At 38.0% G+C, this 19,529-nt stretch overlaps 1 pseudogene; it reads right to left on the bottom strand.

The window, feature by feature from the left end:
* Nucleotides 1-16,248, bottom strand: part of LOC132664994 (sterol-4-alpha-carboxylate 3-dehydrogenase, decarboxylating-like) — a 31,007-nt pseudogene extending 14,759 nt beyond the window's left edge.
* Between the last annotated feature and the right edge of the window lie 3,281 nt (nt 16,249-19,529).

Genomic DNA, 19,529 nt, shown 5'->3' with positions numbered 1-19,529 from the left:
AAAAAAAAAAAAAAAAAAACTCTGAAAAAGTATGCGTAGTTTTATTCCTAAGATTCAGTGAAGCACAGATTTATTTTCTAATATATGGTAGGCTGAATCTAAAATAGCTCCCAGTGATCTCTGTCTACTGGTATTTACGCCCTTGTGTAAAGTATAGGCTTAGTGACCTACTTTTTATGACTAGCACATGGCAAAAATTATAGGATGTTGGTTCCTAGATCAAATTAAAGAATATAGTGACTTCTGTTTTGTTACTTATTTTCCCTCTCCCCTTTGCTTACATAGTAGTATGTTCTCCATGGCAGGGAAACAAGGATCTGAAGCCAAAAGCTTGTGAGGCACTGAATCTTATCAAAACCATTATTGTGAATTCACTCCAATTCAAGTCTTAAAACAAGACTATATCTTCACAGGATTAATTGCCATCTTAACAGCATAAAGTAGTGTCTTATTGTGGTTTTCATTTGCATTTCCCTGATAATTAATGACGTTGAACATCTTTTCGTATACCTGTTGGCCATTTGGATGCCATTTTTGGAGGAATGTCTGTTCAAGTCTTTTCCCCATTTTTAAGTTATTTTTTGTTTGTTTGTTGCTATTGAGTTGTAGGATTTCCTTATATATTTTGGATATTAATCTCTTATCAGGTACATGGCTTACAAATATTTTCTTCCATCCCATAGTTTGCCATTCAGTTTGTTTATTGTTTTCTTTGCTGTGCAGAAACTTTTTTGTTTGATGTGTATTTTTGCTTTTATTGCCTGTGATTTATTTTGATGTCCTCCAATAACATCATTGCTAAGACTAATGTCAAGAAGCTTTTACTTTTTGTTTTCTTCCAAGAATTTTACAGCTTTGGGCCTTACATTTTAGTTCTTAGTCCATTTGAGTTTTAAAACAACTTTTTAATGTTTTATTTATTTTTGGGAGACAGACAGAGACAGAGCATGAGTGGGGGGGGGGGATAGAAAGAGAGAGGGAGACACAGAATCTGAAGCAGTCTCCAGGTCTGAGCTATCAGCATAGAGCCCAATATGGAGCTTGAACCCACAAACTGTGAGATCATGACCTGAGCAAAAGTAGGATGCTTAACCAACTGAGCCACCCAGGCACTCCCAATTTGAGTAGATTTTTGTGCAATCTTGTGGTCCAATTTTGTTTATTTATTTTTGCATGTGGATATCCAGAGTTTTTTCTATCCCACTTATTGGAAACTGTCCTTTCTCAGTTGTGTATTCTTGGCTCTCTTGTCAAAGATCAAGTTTTGTCAAAGATCAGCTGACCTTATATGGATGAGCTGATTCCTAGACTCTCTAACCTGTTCCATTGGGCTCTATGTGTATCTTTATGCCAGTGCCATACTGTTTTAATTACTATAGCTCTATAACTTTGAAATCAGGGAGTGTGCTGCCTCAAGCTTTTCTCAAGATTACTTTGGCTACACTGGGACTTTTATCATTCCATATGAAATCTGTTTTTTTTTTTCATTTATGTACAATATACCATTGGGATTTTAATAGGGGTAGCATTGAATCTATAGATCACTTTAGGTGGTATGGACAGTAACAATATTAAATCTTCCAGTTCATAAACAGGGAATATCTTTCCATTCAGTTGTGTTTCCTTTAATTTCTTTTATAAATATTTATAGTTTTTAGTTTAGAAATCTTTCACTTCTTTGGTTAAGTTTTTCCTAAGTATCATATTTTTTTTGATGCTATTGTAAATCAGTTGTATACTGTTTGTGGGAACATAAAATGCTGTGGCAGCCTTGGAAGGCAGTAGGGAGGGTTCTTAAAAAATTAAAAATAGAACTACCATATGATCCAATATTCCCTCTTTTGAGTGTATATTCGAAAGAACTGAAATCAAATCTTAAAGAGACACCATGTCTCTTTTCCATGTTCAGTGCAGTATTATTCACAATAGCCAATATATGGAAATGACTTGTATGTGTCAACCAATAAGTAAAGATAATATGGTATATACATACAATAAAATATCTTTCAGGCATAAAAAAGGAAGGAAATCCTGCCATTTTCAGCAACACGGATGAAGCTGGAGGACATTACGGTAAGTGAAATAAGCCAGGCATAGAAGGACAAACACTGTATGATTCCACTCGTGTGAGGTATCTAAAATGGTCAAACTCATAGAGGCAGAGAACACTATAGTAACAGGGACTGAGATGAGGGGGATATGGACAGCTGTTTTTCAAAGGACATAGTGTCTGCTATGCTAGATTACTAAGTTCCAGAATTCTACCATACAACACATTACCTACAGTTCGCAATAAAGGTATTGTGAGCTTCAAAATGTGGTTAAGGGGGTAGATCACGTGTTAACTGTTCTTGCTGCAAAAATAAAAACAGAAACAGGGACATGAGATAATTTTTGGAGGTGATGTGTATATTTACCTTAATTGCAATCATGGTATCACAGGTGTTTGCTTACGTCTAAACTGATCAACCTGTACACATTTAATATATACAGTTGTGTGTAAATTGTGCCTCAATAAAACTACTAAAAATAATTTTAAAAGTAAGACTACAGTTTTGTCCAACACCTTCATTGCAGCCTTGTGAGAGGCCCAGAGCCAGAGGAACAAGACAAACTATGCCTAGGTTCCTGACTCACAGAAATGGTGCAGTAAAAATGTTATGTTAAGCCACTAAGTGTTAGGTTAATTTAATGCAAAAACCTTAGGGGAAAAGCTTTATTTTTTCCCAGTGAGAATGATGTTAGCTATAGGTTTTTCATATAAAACCTTTTTATGTTGAGCTATGTTTCCTCTTAACCTACTTTGTTGAGTGTTTTTTATCATGAATGGATGTTGTACTTTGGCAAATGCTTTTTCTGCTTCTACTGAAATGATCATATGGATTTTATTCTTTCTCTTGTTGATGCGAGGCATCACACTGATTGATTTGTGAATATTGAACTACACTGGCATCCTGGAAATAAATTCCTTTTGATCATGGTGAATTAATTTTTTAAATGTATTGTTGGATTCAGTTTGCTATTATTTTGTTGAGGATTTTTGCATCAATATTCATCAGAGATATTGGCTTGTATTACTCTCTTTTCTGCTATAATGTCTTTGTCTGGTTTTGGTATCAGAGTAATGCTGATCTCATAGAATTAACTTGGAAGTTTTCTTTCCATTTTTGGAATAGTTTGAGAAAAATAGGTATTAACTCCTCTTTAAATATTTGGTAGAAATCAGTAGGTTGTCTTAATGCTTTGTTGATTATGTCCTTTGCTGTGCAGTAGCTTTTTAGTTTGATGTTGTCCCTACAGTTTATTTTTGCTTTTGTTTCCCTGGCCTCAGGAGACATGCCTAGAAGTATTTTGCTATGGACAATGTCACAGAAACTACTGTCCGTGCTCTCTTCTAGGATTTATGGTTTCAGGTCTCATATTTAGGTCTTTAATCCATTTTGAGTTTATTTTTGTGTATGGTGATAGATAGTGGTCTCGTTTCATTCTTTTGCAGGTAGCTATCCAGTTTTCCCAACACCATTTGTTGAAGAGACTGTCTTTTTCCCATTGGATAGCCTTTCCTGTTTTGTCAAATATAAACATATTTGACCAACAAACATAAACATTTAATTGTGGGTTTATTTCTGAGCTCTCTATTCTGTTCTATTGATCGATGTGCTATTTTTGTGTCAGTACCATACTACAGCTTTATTGTACACCTCGAAATTTGGGATTGTGATACCTCTATGTTTGCTCTCCTTTTTCCTTTTAAATTTTTTTTTCATTTATTTTGAAAAAGAGAGAGAGAAGGAGAGAGAGAGAGAACAGGGTAGGGGCAGAGAGAGACGGAGAGAGAGAATCCCAAGCAGGCTTTGTGCTGTCAGTCCAGAGCCCAATATGGGCTCAGTCAAAATCAAGAGAAAGACACTTAACCAGCTGAGCCACCCAGGCACCCCTTGTTCTTCTTTTTCAAGACTTTTGGGATCTTTTGTGCCTCCATACCAATTTTAGAATTATTTTTTCTAGTTCTGTGATAAATGATGTTTGTATTTTGATAGGGATTGCATTGGATAGTATGGACTTTTTAGCAATATTTTGTTTCCCAATCTATAAGCATGGAATATTTTTCCATTTGTTGGTGTTATCTTTAATTTCTTATATCAATGTTTTATAGTTTTCAGAGTACAGGTCTTTCACCTCCTTGATTAAGTTTAGTCTTAGGTATTTTATTCTTTTGGGTGCAATTGTAAATTGAATTGCTTTCTTAATTTCTCTTTCTGCTGCTTCATTATTTGTGTATAGAAATGCAAGCGATTTCTTTACATTGATTTTATATCCTGTGGCCTTACTGAATTCCAATAGTGGTTCCGGTAGTTTTTTGGTGATTCCTTAGGGTTTTTTTATACATGGTATTAAGTCATCTGCAAATAGTGAGTTTTACTTCTTCTTTACCAATTTGGAGGCCTTTTGTTTCTGTCCATTGTCTGATTCCTGTGGCTAGGACTTCCAGTACTATGTTGAATAAAAGGTCAGCTCGGTTCCCGACTGCGTCTCAGCCCTTCCTACCATTTTTGATGTGGCCTCTCTCTATGTAGCTGTGGAGAGTCTGTTCTGCCAGCCTTTGGGTCATTTTCTAAGTTATTTATGCTAATGTGGGTGTTATCTAGTTGTATCCATGGGAAAAGGTCAGGGTAGGGTCCTCCCTTACACTGCCACCTTTCCCAGAAGTCCTACATTTTCTTAATTCAGGATGTTTCTACCATTTTGGAAAATTTCTAATAATTTCATTCCATCTGCATCATCAACAACTGTATAGTCAGTTACATTCATCACATTTTAACTATATTTCAACTCAGAAGTTAAAAGTTTGAAAGTTTAAAGTTTAAACTTTAAAGCTTAAAAGTTTAAAAGTTATTAAAGCAAACACGATTTAAACTTAGTTCTGCGTACACGCAAGACTGAGGTAAACAATAAATTGCTTTTCCTTAACTAGACATTCTCGACTAGTCATACTTGAGGATTTTATTTTTGAGTATTCAATCAGGTTTGATAGGACCAAAGTGATACATGTGCAGGAATGCTAAACACGAAGCAATGATCTAAATTTGAAGTATTTCTTTTATGGTCTCTACATCTGAAATGAGAAATGTGCTCCTTCATTTCTCTTGTGTGCTGGGTGACAGATGGGAGAAGAGCTTCCTCTACATCTCTCCTGCAGTCTCAATGCCCGAGGGTAGCGTTGCAGTCCCCAAATCTCTAGCTTCATAACCTTCAGATGTGCTATTTCTTTGAATACTTCAGAGACGTGCAGCGAAGTAACTGAAAGGATGCTCAATTCCATATCTCAGTCTACAAGATGGCTTGGGATGTCCTGTCCTCACCTCTGAGGTAGGCCATGCATCTTGAAAGGTGAACCTTTGTGCTACCTCTTAGTGACTTCCTTCCCTCTGTAGCCCCATGAAAAATTTTCCCCTATGGATGTATTACTCCCTGCTTTCCAAATTGGTCATGGACACGAGTCATATTTATAAAATTCTGTTTCAACCTAAATGGAAATTTCTGGCATGTAATCAGGACTCTAATAGCAAATATCAAAAACTGACCAGAGGAGAAACCTTGTAAGATGAGATACATATGAGGTTTATATGGGAGGACTATTTCTATGCTAATCAAGCTCAACAACTATTTGTTAAATGAATGATTTTTTTTCCCCTTTTCTTATTTCCTTTCTGAATCTTGGAAAGTTTAGCCTGTACAATTTGTTATCCAAAACTTTGAATTTTTTACAGATATTAACTTGAAGGTTTTGAAATTGAGACCAGGTGGTTCAATCCAGGGCCTTACATTTGGAATATTGGATTCCCCTAGGGTAACAGTCTGTCAGGAAAACCTTTATGCAACACAAAGATAAGTCCAGATTCTTGTGCCAAGACTTGAGGGGAATGAGGCTCTCTGCATGAACTAATATAAAGTTCTGACTGCGTTGATGAACAGAAAATGGTGAAATTGTAAATGCATAGCTATTATGGAGATGGAGACATTGCCTTTTAGAGATTTCTTCTGGTTTCATTCCACTCTGGGGATACAAGATCAGGAATATTTTTCACCAGTTTAACATATCAGAGCAGTGTAGAAATACTATTCTGGCAAGAAAGGTTTTCCTATCTGTGAAAGTTTCTAAGTTAACAAGATTTATTTATCCTTTAGTTCACCAGCATTATACTGAACAGAGTTTGTCTCCACTATCCGTTTTTGCACACGTGCTATCAAACCTCTCCATATTTTTCATATTCCTGTTCATGTTTGGGGACTTTTTTTTTTTCTTCTCTAAAATCTCTGGATTTTTCACTCATATTGATTGCTTCTTTTTCCAAAAATTTTAAGTTTATTTATTTTTGAGGGAGGGAGGGAGGGAGAGAAAGAGAGAGAGGGAAGGGGAAGGGCAGGGGAAGGGCAGAGACAGAGGCAGAGAGAGAATCCCAAGCAGGCCCTGTGCTGTCAGCGTGGAGCCCAAGGCAGGGCTCAAAACTCACAAACCATGAGATCATGACCTGAGCCAAAACCAAGAGTCAGTCGCTTAAGGGACTGAGCGACGCATGGGCCCTCGCCAAATTCATTTTTGACTGAAGCATTTATTCTAAAATACTTGCCTTCTGAGTGCCAGAGCGGACAATGACTGTGCTGTGGACTTAGGACTTTGCACTGCAGCTCCAAGCTCTGAGTTCCCAGACAGAGTCCGTGTGCCCATCCTCAGGATACCCAAATTCTTAGCCTGTGGCTAAAGCCCGAAATAGAACTCGTTTATCCCAATGAATTTACTTTCCAAAAGGCAGAATGGGACCCCGCCCACTTAGCTGGCTCCATCACGATATGGCGGGCCTCCCAATAGGCAAAGAGCACAGTTACTACATGCTCTTAGAGAAATAGAAAGAATAAACTTTTGGTCATGAGTCATTATTTAGAAGTATCACTTGGATATCCTTTAACACACGTTTATCTTCTAAATTAATTCCCCAGCTAAAAAATAAAAAAAAAAAAAAATCAAGTTTTCTATTCCTATGTATTACATTAAGTTTCTTAGCATTTTATGCAGAATTCTAACCCTGTTTTTAAAACAACCACCACTTTTCTACACAAACCCAATGCTCCGGGTTTCTTATGCTTTCACATTTTGTTACCACTGCTATGTCCTCTGATATTTATAATACTTTGGTCTACTGATTCTTTTTTTTTTTTTAAGATCATTTAATTTTTATTTAAAAATGTATTGGACTACAATTAACATGCAAGGTTATATTAGTTTTAAGGTGTACAAATATTGATTCATCATCTCTATATATTACTCAGGGCTTGCCGCTATAAGTGCAGTGGTTGTTGTTATACGTTATTACCACGTTATCGGCTATATTCCATATGCTGTAGTTTTCATCTCTGTGACTTATTTTATAACTAGAAGTTTGTGCCTCTTAAGCCCCTTTATCTATTTCACCTACCTGCCCCCCATCTCCTGCTTCTCCTTTAGCCGCATGTGGTCTTACCTTCTCCATGAAGATTTCCTAAATGACTAAAGCTCTCCGGATCACACCGATTTAGACTTTAATATACAGTGTGTCATGTTGTAAAACTCAGAAGAGGAGGTTCCGGAAGATGGAGGCGTAGGAGGACGCGGGGCTCACAGCGCGTCCTGCCGATCACTTAGATTCCACCTACACCTGCCTAAAGAACCCAGAAAACTGCCAGAGGATTAGCAGAAGGGAGTCTCCGGAGTCAAGCGCAGACTAGAGGCCCACGGAAGAGGGTAGGAAGGGCGGCGAGGCGGTGCGCACTCCACGGACTGGCGGGAGGGAGCCGGGGCGGAGGGGCGGCTCGCCGGCCAAGCAGAGCCCCCGAGTCTGGCTGGCAAAAGCGGAGGGGCCGGACAGACTGTGTTCCGACAGCAAGCGCGACTTAGCGTCTGGGAGGTCATAAGTGAACAGCTCTGCTCGGAAAGCGGGAAGGCTGGAGGACAAAGGGAGGGAGAGCTGCTGAGCCCCCGGACGGCAGAGCTCAGCTTGGCGGGGAACAAAGGCGCCAGCGCCATCTCCCCCGCCCATCCCCCAGCCAAAATCCCAAAGGGAACCAGTTCCTGCCAGGGAACTTGCTCGCTCCGCGCAAACACCCAACTCTGTGCTTCTGCGGAGCCAAACCTCCGGCAGCGGATCTGACTCCCTCCCGCTGCCACAGGGCTCCTCCTGAAGTGGATCACCTAAGGAGAAGCGAGCTAAGCCTGCCCCTCCAGCCCCCGTGCACCTTGCCTACCCACCCCAGCTAATACGCCAGATCCCCAGCAACACAAGCCTGGCAGTGTGCAAGTAGCCCAGACGGGACACGCCACCCCACAGTGAATCCCGCCCCTAGGAGAGGGGAAGAGAAGGCACACACCAGTCTGACTGTGGCCCCAGCAGTGGGCTGGGGGCAGACATCGGGTCGGACTGCGGCCCCGCCCACTAACTCCAGTTATACACCACAGCACAGGGGAAGTGCACTGCAGGTCCTCACCACGCCAGGGACTCTCCAAAATGACCAAACGGAAGAATTCCCCTCAGAAGAATCTCCAGGAAATAACAACAGCTAATGAACTGATCAAAAAGGATTTAAATAATATAACAGAAAGTGAATTTAGAATAATAGTCATAAAATTAATCGCTGGGCTTGAAAACAGTATACAGGACAGCAGAGAATCTCTTGCCACAAAGATCGAGGGACTAAGGAACAGTCACGAGGAGTTGAAAAACGCTTTAAACGAAATGCAAAACAAAATGGAATCCACGATGGCTCGGCTTGAAGAGGCAGAGGAGAGAATAGGTGAACTAGAAGATAAAGTTATGGAGAAAGAGGAAGCTGAAAGAAAGAGAGAGAAAAAAATCCAGGAGTATGAGGGGAAAATTAGAGAACTAAGTGATACACTAAAAAAAAATAATATACGCATAATTGGTATCCCAGAGGAGGAAGAGAGAGGGAAAGGTGCTGAAGGGGTACTTGAACAAATTATAGCTGAGAACTTCCCTGAACTGGGGAAGGAAAAAGGCATTGAAATCCAAGAGGCACAGAGAACTCCCTTCAGACGTAACTTGAATCGATCTTCTGCACGACATATCATAGTGAAACTGGCAAAATACAAGGATAAAGAGAAAATTCTGAAAGCAGCAAGGGATAAACGTGCCCTCACATATAAAGGGAGACCTATAAGACTCGTGACTGATCTCTCCTTTGAAACTTGGCAGGCCAGAAAGGCTTGGCACGATATCTACAGTGTGCTAAACAGAAAAAATATGCAGCCGAGAATCCTTTATCCAGCAAATCTGTCATTTAGAATAGAAGGAGAGATAAAGGTCTTCCCAAACAAACAAAAACTGAAGGAATTTGTCACCACGAAACCAGCCCTACAAGAGATCCTAAGGGGGATCCTGTGAGACAAAGTACCAGAGACATCACTACAAGCATAAAACATACAGACAACACAATGACTCTAAACCCATATCTTTCTATAATAACACTGAATGTAAATGGATTAAATGCGCCAACTAAAAGACATAGGGTATCAGAATGGATAAAAAAGCAAGACCCATCTATTTGCTGTCTACAAGAGACTCATTTTAGATCTGAGGACACCTTTAGATTGAGAGTGAGGGGATGGAGAACTATTTATCATGCTCCTGGAAGCCAAAAGAAAGCTGGAGTAGCCATACTTATATCAGACAAACTAGACTTTAAATTAAAGGCTGTAACAAGAGATGAAGAAGGGCATTATATAATAATCACAGGGTCTATCCACCAGGAAGAGCTAACTATTATAAATGTCTATGCGCCAAATACCCGAGCCCCCAGATATATAAAACAATTACTCATAAACATAAGCAACCTTATTGATAAGAATGTGGTCATTGCAGGGGACTTTAACACCCCACTTACAGAAATGGATAGATCATCTAGACACACAGTCAATAAAGAAACAAGGGCCCTGAATGATACATTGGATCAGATGGACTTGACAGATATATTTAGAACTCTGCATCCCAAAGCAACAGAATATACTTTCTTCTCGAGTGCACATGGAACATTCTCCAAGATAGATCATATACTGGGTCACAAAACAGCCCTTCATAAGTTTACAAGAATTGAAATTATACCATGCATACTTTCAGACCACAATGCTATGAAGCTTGAAATCAACCACAGGAAAAAGTCTGGAAAACCTCCAAAAGCATGGAGGTTAAAGAACACCCTACTAACGAATGAGTGGGTCAACCAGGCAATTAGAGAAGAAATTAAAACATATATGGAAACAAACGAAAATGAAAATACAACAATCCAAACGCTTTGGGATGCAGCGAAGGCAGTCCTGAGAGGAAAATACATTGCAATCCAGGCCTATCTCAAGAAACAAGAAAAATCCCAAATACAAAATCTAACAGCACACCTAAAGGAAATAGAAGCAGAACAGCAAAGGCAGCCTAAACCCAGCAGAAGAAGAGAAATCATAAAGATCAGAGCAGAAATAAACAATATAGAATCTAAAAAAACTGTAGAGCAGATCAACGAAACCAAGAGTTGGTTTTTTGAAAAAATAAACAAAATTGACAAACCTCTAGCCAGGCTTCTCAAAAAGAAAAGGGAGATGACCCAAATAGATAAAATCATGAATGAAAATGGAATGATTACAACCAATCCCTCAGAGATACAAACAATTATCAGGGAATACTATGAAAAATTATATGCCAGCAAATTGGACAACCTGGAAGAAATGGACAAATTTCTAAACACCCACACTCTTCCAAAACTCAATCAGGAGGAAATAGAAAGCTTGAACAGACCCATAACCAGCGAAGAAATTGAATCGGTTATCAAAAATCTCCCAACAAATAAGAGTCCAGGACCAGATGGCTTCCCAGGGGAGTTCTACCAGACGTTTAAAGCAGAGATAATACCTATCCTTCTCAAGCTATTCCAAGAAATAGAAAGGGAAGGAAAACTTCCAGACTCATTCTATGAAGCCAGTATTACTTTGATTCCTAAACCAGACAGAGACCCAGTAAAAAAAGAGAACTACAGGCCAATATCCCTGATGAATATGGATGCAAAAATTCTTAATAAGATACTAGCAAATCGAATTCAACAGCATATAAAAAGAATTATTCACCATGATCAAGTGGGATTCATTCCTGGGATGCAGGGCTGGTTCAACATTCGCAAATCGATCAACGTGATACATCACATTAACAAAAAAAAAAGAGAAGAACCATATGATCCTGTCAATCGATGCAGAAAAGGCCTTTGACAAAATCCAGCACCCTTTCTTAATAAAAACCCTTGAGAAAGTCGGGATAGAAGGAACATACTTAAAGATCATAAAGGCCATTTATGAAAAGCCCACAGCTAACATCATCCTCAACGGGGAAAAACTGAGAGCTTTTTCCCTGAGATCAGGAACACGACAGGGATGCCCACTGTCACCGCTGCTGTTTAATATAGTGCTGGAAGTTCTAGCATCAGCAATCAGACAACAAAAGGAAATCAAAGGCATCAAAATTGGCAAAGATGAAGTCAAGCTTTCGCTTTTTGCAGATGACATGATATTATACATGGAAAATCCGATAGACTCCACCAAAAGTCTGCTAGAACTGATACATGAATTCAGCAAAGTTGCAGGATACAAAATCAATGTGCAGAAATCAGTTGCATTCTTATACACTAACAATGAAGCAACAGAAAGACAAATGAAGAAACTGATCCCATTCACAATTGCACCAAGAAGCATAAAATACCTAGGAATAAATCTAACCAAAGATGTAAAAGATCTGTATGCTGAAAACTATAGAAAGCTTATGCAGGTAATTGAAGAAGATATAAAGAAATGGAAAGACATTCCCTGCTCATGGATTGGAAGAATAAATATTGTCAAAATGTCAATACTACCCAAAGCTATCTACACATTCAATGCAATCCCAATCAAAATTGCACCAGCATTCTTCTCGAAACTAGAACAAGCAATCCTAAAATTCATATGGAACCACAAAAGGCCCCGAATAGCCAAAGTAATTTTGAAGAAGAAGACCAAAGCAGGAGGCATCACAATCCCAGACTTTAGCCTCTACTACAAAGCTGTCATCATCAAGTCAGCATGGTATTGGCATAAAAACAGACACATAGACCAATGGAATAGAATAGAAACCCCAAAACTAGACCCACAAACGTATGGCCAACTCATCTTTGACAAAGCAGGAAAGAACATCCAATGGAAAAAAGACAGTCTCTTTAACAAATGGTGCTGGGATAACTGGACAGCAACATGCAGAAGGTTGAAACTAGACCACTTTCTCACACCATTCACAAAAATAAACTCAAAATGGATAAAGGACCTGAATGTGAGACAGGAAACCATCAAAACCTTAGAGGAGGGGCGCCTGGGTGGCTCAGTCGGTTAAGCGTCCGACTTCGGCTCAGGTCACGATCTCGCGGTCCGCGGGTTCGAGCCCCGCGTCGGGCTCTGGGCTGATGGCTCAGAGGCTGGAGCCTGCTTCCGATTCTGTGTTTCCCTCTCTCTCTGCCCCTCCCCCTTTCATGCTGTGTCTCTCTCTGTCTGAAAAATAAATAAACGTTAAAAAAAAAAAAAAAAAAAACCTTAGAGGAGAAAGCAGGAAAAGACCTCTCTGACCTCAGCCGTAGCAATCTCTTACTCGGCACATCCCCAAAGGCAAGGGAATTAAAAGCAAAAGTGAATTACTGGGACCTTATGAAGATAAAAAGCTTCTGCACAGCAAAGGAAACAACCAACAAAACTAAAAGGCAACCAACGGAATGGGAAAAGATATTTGCAAATGACACAACGGACAAAGGGCTAGTATCCAAAATCTATAAAGAGCTCATCAAACTCCACACCCGAAAAACAAATAACCCAGTGAAGAAATGGGCAGAAAACATGAATAGACACTTCTCTAAAGAAGACATCCGGATGGCCAACAGGCACATGAAAAGATGTTCAACGTCGCTCCTTATCAGGGAAATACAAATCAAAACCACACTCAGATATCACCTCACGCCAGTCAGAGTGGCCAAAATGAAGAAATCAGGAGACTATAGATGCTGGAGAGGATGTGGAGAAACAGGAACCCTCTTGCACTGTTGGTGGGAATGCAAATTGGTGCAGCCGCTCTGGAAAGCAGTGTGGAGGTTCCTGAAAAAATTAAAAATAGACCTACCCTATGACCCAGCAATAGCACTGCTAGGAATTTACCCAAGGGATACAGGAGTACTGATGCATAGGGGCACCTGTACCCCAATGTTTATAGCGGCACTCTCAACAATAGCCAAATTATGGAAAGAGCCTAAATGTCCATCAACTGATGAATGGATAAAGAAATTGTGGTTTATATACACAATGGAATACTACGTGGCAATGAGAAAAAATGAAATATGGCCTTTTGTAGCAACATGGATGGAACTGGAGAGTGTGATGCTAAGTGAAATAAGCCATACAGAGAAAGACAGATACCATATGGTTTCACTCTTATGTGGATCCTGAGAAACATAACAGAAACCCATGGGGGAGGGGAAGGAAAAAAAAAAAAAAAAAAGAGGCTAGAGTGGGAGAGAGCCAAAGCATAAGAGACTGTTAAAAACTGAGAACAAATTGAGGGTTGATGGGGGGTGGGAGGGAGGGCAGGGTGGGAGGGAGGGCAGGGTGGGTGATGGGTATTGAGGAGGGCACCTTTTGGGATGAGCACTGGGTGTTGTATGGAAACCAATTTGACAGTAAATTTCATATATTAAAAAATAAAAAATAAATAAATAAATAAATAAATAAATAAAACTCAGAAGACTCAGCACAATCTTCCTACCTTTGCTAAACAAAAAATGCCTTAACTTCCACATACGCATAATCAATTGTCTTACTGATTTTTCTGGAAGAGTTCTATAAATCAATCTCTCAAGTCATTACATTGGCAATTTCTGACAGAAATAGTACTTCTTTGCCAACATGATCATCATTCTCTTGAGTGAAATCAATACTGTAAGCTCCTTGTCTAGTCTCTTAGTTTGTATTGGAATTATCACAAAAATCCCAATTACTGTAGGGAGCAAATTGAAGAAATACATCCAGGACGTCAAGGTAACCTGAAGTTGGTGAGCAGAAGAAAATAGCTTCATCTGATCAAAGTTTAGGCTTTCCTAAAATTGGCTTCTTGGCAACGAAATCTTAATGGTGGAAATAGTGGCAATTAAGAAAATAATTCATTAGCTATGTTCACTTCTATGACAGATAGCTCTTTAAAGAAAATTACTTTTCCTTACTTGAAGTTAAGGCAGTAGTGTGGCACTACATATGTCCATCAGTTCTCTGAAATGCTCTGAAATGTTTGTTTTTCACTAATCAATTCTACCAAATCAGGATTTATATGTGCAAAGTTGTGTCCCACCTATTTTTCTAAGTTTAAATTTGGTGCAGTGGTTGAGCCTCTTTTTTTTAAGGACAATAAAAAATAAAGATGAGTTTATAAAAAATTGTTTTTTTTCTAACTTTTGTATTCATTCTGAAAAGAGGCAGTCTAAAATCAAAATTAAACAGTTATATCAGAGTGACACAGGACTAAAAGATCATTGTTCTGAGCTCTTTAGAAGAAAGAAATTGTGCTTTTTTGAGAAGACTACAAATGAAGTGTTCTCTGCTCTTTAAATAAGAACTGATTAAAAGATGACTTAAATAGAAGCTCTAAAACAAAAGTGGTTACAACATTGATAAGAAGAAACAGATGTAGCTTGTATTCCTTGAGTTAACACAATTGAAATTCTAATACTGAAAACCCACATTAACTGTTATATTTTACAAATATATATATTAAAAAACAGTCTATGCCCACATGTTTGAATCTTTCAGATTGACCTTATTGACCAAAAATGCATTATCTATATCAAAACATTTATGAAAAAAATTTACTAACATGATAACCATTCCAATGAGAAGAATAGAATGAATATAAGTATAAAATCTATAGATAATTCAAAACCCAGTAGTATTTTATAACAAAGTAGACATTCAGTTATTTATTTCATGCCTTCCATACTAGAATGTGGGCGGATTCTATGTCTTTCTCATTCATCATTATATTCCTAACACTAGATCGGTGTCTGGCTTATAATAACTACATAAGAATATTTGTTCATTGAAACAAAACAGAATCATAAATACAGAGAATAATTTGGTGGTTGTCAGAGAGGAGGAGGTGGGGGAGATGGGTAAAATAGGGGAAGGGGGTTAAAATTTTAGGGTAGAAGATTTCTTTTCCTTTCCCTTTCCTTTCCTTTCCTTTCCTTTCCTTTCCTTTCCTTTCCTTTCCTTTCCTTTCCTTTCCTTTCTTTTGTTTTCTTTTCTTTTTTAAGTCCATTTACTTATTTTAAGAGAGAGAGTAAGTGGAGTAGGGGAAGAGAGAGAGGGGAGAGTGAGAATCTCAAGCAGGCTCTGCACTGTCAGCACAAAGCCCCATGTGGGGGCTCCAACTCAGGAATGGTGAGATTATGACCCGAGCCGAAATCAAAAGTCAAACACTTACCCTTAAGATTCAACCATGCAGGTTCCTCAAAGAAGTTTTCTTAAACAGAACAGAAAAAGCGTCAGCCATAAAAAAGATTGATAAGGTGGACAATGTTAAAATTAAAAGCTCTGTTCGTCAAAATACACATTTAGGCAATGAAAAGACGAGACCCAGATTGGGAGAGGCACATGTAACTGGCAACACATGTAACTGGCAAAGGACTCGCATCCAGACATATAGAGCATATAAAGAATGACTACAAATCAGTAAAAAAAATAATAAAATAAAATAAAATAAAATAAAATAAAATAAAATAAAATAAAATAATTTGCAACCCAATTTAAAAAAATGGGCAAAAAGCTAGAAAACACTTTACAAACGAGGGTACCAGAAAGGCCAACTGACAGATGGACAGGTGTTCCACCTCCTCATCAGGGAAAACCGTACCGGAAGCATCAGGAGGTGGCACCGAGCACTGCCAGAGTAGTAAAAACTGCAGAGCTGGCCGGGATCTGGGAGCAGCTTTTGGAAGCTCCCGTGGGAGTGTGAACGTGTGACCGTTTCGGAACGCTGCCTGCATTTTCTCTACAGCTGACGCTGGCAAACCCAGCGGTTCCACAACTAGGGGTGCCCCCCAAAGTGCATTCACGTGTGCGCCGGAAGACATATACAAGAATGTCTGAATAACATTCTTCATAATCGTCTCAAACTGGACACATCCCAAATTCCAAAAACAGTAGATTGGATGGAGTAATTGTGGTGTATTCAAACAATGGACTACCATAAAGCGAGAGTGACACAAAATAATTACATATTGTGATTCCCTTTATGTAAAACTCAAATATCAAGAAACAGTAACTTCTGGGGTCAGAAATTAGGACAGTAATGACTTTGGGAAGGAGAGGTAGTGAATTTCAAAGGTACTTGGTCTGGACGTTGGCTACCATGGTGTGTTTATTTTGTGATAATTCAGTGAGCTGTAAAACTTGTGACTTGCATACATTTATATGTGTGTAAGAGAAGTTTTAAAAAAAGGAATATTTATTGATTAATTAATGGATGAATTAATGAATGAATATTAAACAATTGTAAAAATAACAAGACCTACTGTTTTGTGCTCAATAAAAGACCTGTACACAGTCTTGTATACACCAGCTTTCTATGAATTATGGTGACTTTTTAGGTAGAATCAAAACAGCTCTCTCATATGATAATATTTAATTAGGTTTTGTGTTTAGTAATTTAAACATTTGAAAACAAGTCTAACCTAAATTTAAAAATAATAGATTCTATACAATGATTACAAGAATATTTTATTTCTCCTCTTTCTTCTTTTTTTCCTCTCTCTCTATTTAATTTTTTTAATATTTATTCATTTTTTAGAGAGAGCAAGAGACAGAGCCGAGCGGGGAGTTGCAGAGTGAGAAGGAGACACAGAAACCCAAGCAGGCTTCAGGCTCTGAAATATCAGCACAGAGCCCAATGTGGGGTTCAAACTCACCAACCCTGATATCATGACCTGAGCCTGTCATACACTTAACTGAACCACCCAGGCTCCCCTTTTTTCTCTAAATGTATCAGTTAGGGTTTTGAGGAACATACAAGTGTGATTTCAAATTTATTGACCATAGTTTACCAAATTGCAAATCTTTTGGTCCCATTGAAAGATAGCTGTATTTTTCTTTAAATTTACCTTAAACCAACTCACTATATCGTTTTAGCCTCAAGTTAGGGGAACTCTCAAATCAAGGACAAATGCCCATAAAATCATAGTTTTGAGGTAGTAATTATCATTGCTTTAATGGAAAAATAAAATAAGTATATAACTATTAAAATAAATGCCCTTCCACAGAAACTGGGAGACTACAGTGCTATTTTTCTTGGTGTTTACTTTTTAATGGGATATTTCCCAGGTCCTTGAAAAAGACATTTTTGGGTCCTTAAGGTGGCAAAAGCCTAATTTAACTTTTAAAAGGATTTACAAATTTTTCAAAGAGACAGAGTAAGAACTTATTATAAGTTTTCTAAAATAAATGGTATGATATGGGAGGTGAGGAATCTCTTTCCTTATTTTTAACAGGGAGAATAAAGCCTTTTATTTTTAATTTGCATTTGCCTTTACATAAGTATAGCCCAAATTAATAGTAGCAGAGTAGGGACGAAAGGCTACTAGCAGAAATTTCTGATTTTGATTCCAAGTTTCCAGTCCCAAACTTCATTAGACTCTTTTCCCCTTTAATCATATTTTATTTATTCTTCGGTGAGTTCAGGTCCTATTTCAACAGTCAAGCTTGCACAAAACCCCTTAGGCTGGGTTACCTTTCCTCCATGACTAAATCTGTACATATTTATTATAACAGATGGTGCATAATAATTCTTGATAATTAAAGTGTGGTCACTGGAGCCGAATAAAGACAGGATAAGTCATTGCTTATGTTATATAATGGAAAGAATGCAGAAGATGATACTGAAGGTTGCAGTTATGTTCCAGCCTTGCTGTACCAACTTGCTAAGTAATTATAATATCTTCTTCCGTGGGTTACTGCAAAGATAAAATGAAATTATGTGATTAGCACAGTGTAAACCAGAGAGCAAAAGTAGGTCTGAATGGAGCTCAAGGAATGTTGCTGGGTTAAATACATTTGCAAAATCCTTCCAAGACCTAGGATTTCATGCTTTGCTGATTTTGGATTTAGGATAATATTGCAGGATTTACTTCTTTAATTTCAACACTTCTTTTCCTTCATGTCATTTTAAGTATTTACACTTCGGTTTTATTTGTTGAGTTCCTTCAATTTTTATGACATGGATGCTCACCTTTGTGTGTGGAATCAGATTAATTAGGATCCATTGATATCTCAGATTTATGTAAAATTGGAAATGGGCCTAATGGACATCTGGTATGAAAAACAAGTTGAAAGCATGTTATCTCCTTGGTGACAAAATAGATTTGATTTAGAACTACTAAAACGGTATTATTCTTTAGAGGTTTTCCTTTTATTTATTTTGTATTTATTTTTAATCCAAACACTTGATTTTACCTGATAGAGAAGCAAAGTGATAAGTTGTATTTGAGGATGCAGCATTAATTGATTCTTAAAACACTTCTCCATAAAACTTGAAAATATCATATAAAATACCAATTTCATTTCTAACCACATATTGGAAGATGCTAACATTTCCTGATACAATAAAGGAAGACTTTTCCACCTTCTAGAGAGTGTATTTTCTTGAGCATTAGACACATGCTTAGATACACCAAGTAAATTAGGACCCCTGCCCTGGAGATGCCGAATAAACACTGTCCGAGAGAGAAGCCAATAAGCATATTTTCAAGATATGTTTATGTAATAAACTATTTTTGAAAACTATAAATTATTTCTGCCTCAATTTTTTTCTGATTGTCTGGCACAAATATAATATCTGAGAGTGCAGTCACTTATGCATATTTACACGAAGAGTAATCTGGTCAAATATCAGTAGGATTAAATATAAAGAAGTATTTGCTAACAGCAAATATATTTAAGTTCTTATACAGTACCCCATAGGGAAAAAAGAACAAAACATATCTTAAAAGAGGGCTTTAGCAATATATATTTTTTTGTTTTTAGAGAGTTTATCTTTATTACTAGCACAATATTATTAGCACATACATGAGTTTTAATATTATCATTTTTGTGTCTGGGTTGAAGTCAAAAGTATATATGTATTTTTATTATTTTATTTTATTAAAAAATGTTTATTTAGAGTGTGGGGGAGGGGCAGGGAGTCAGGGAGAGAGACAGAATCCCAAGCAGACTCCCTGCTGATAGCACAGAGCCCAACTCAGGGTTCCATCTCATGAACTGTGGGATTATGACCTGAGCTGAAATCAAAAGTGGGATGCTTAACCAACTGAGTCACCCAGACACCCCTGTAAACGTATTTTTAAAGTTGAAATTAAAGCAATCAAGTTGAGCTGTAATTGAGTAGAGAATG

Source organism: Panthera onca, chromosome D3 (genome assembly GCF_046562875.1).
Source record: "Panthera onca isolate mPanOnc1 chromosome D3, mPanOnc1 haplotype 2, whole genome shotgun sequence".
NCBI lineage: Eukaryota > Metazoa > Chordata > Mammalia > Carnivora > Felidae > Panthera > Panthera onca.
This window is presented reverse-complemented; position numbering and strand designations above follow the sequence as displayed.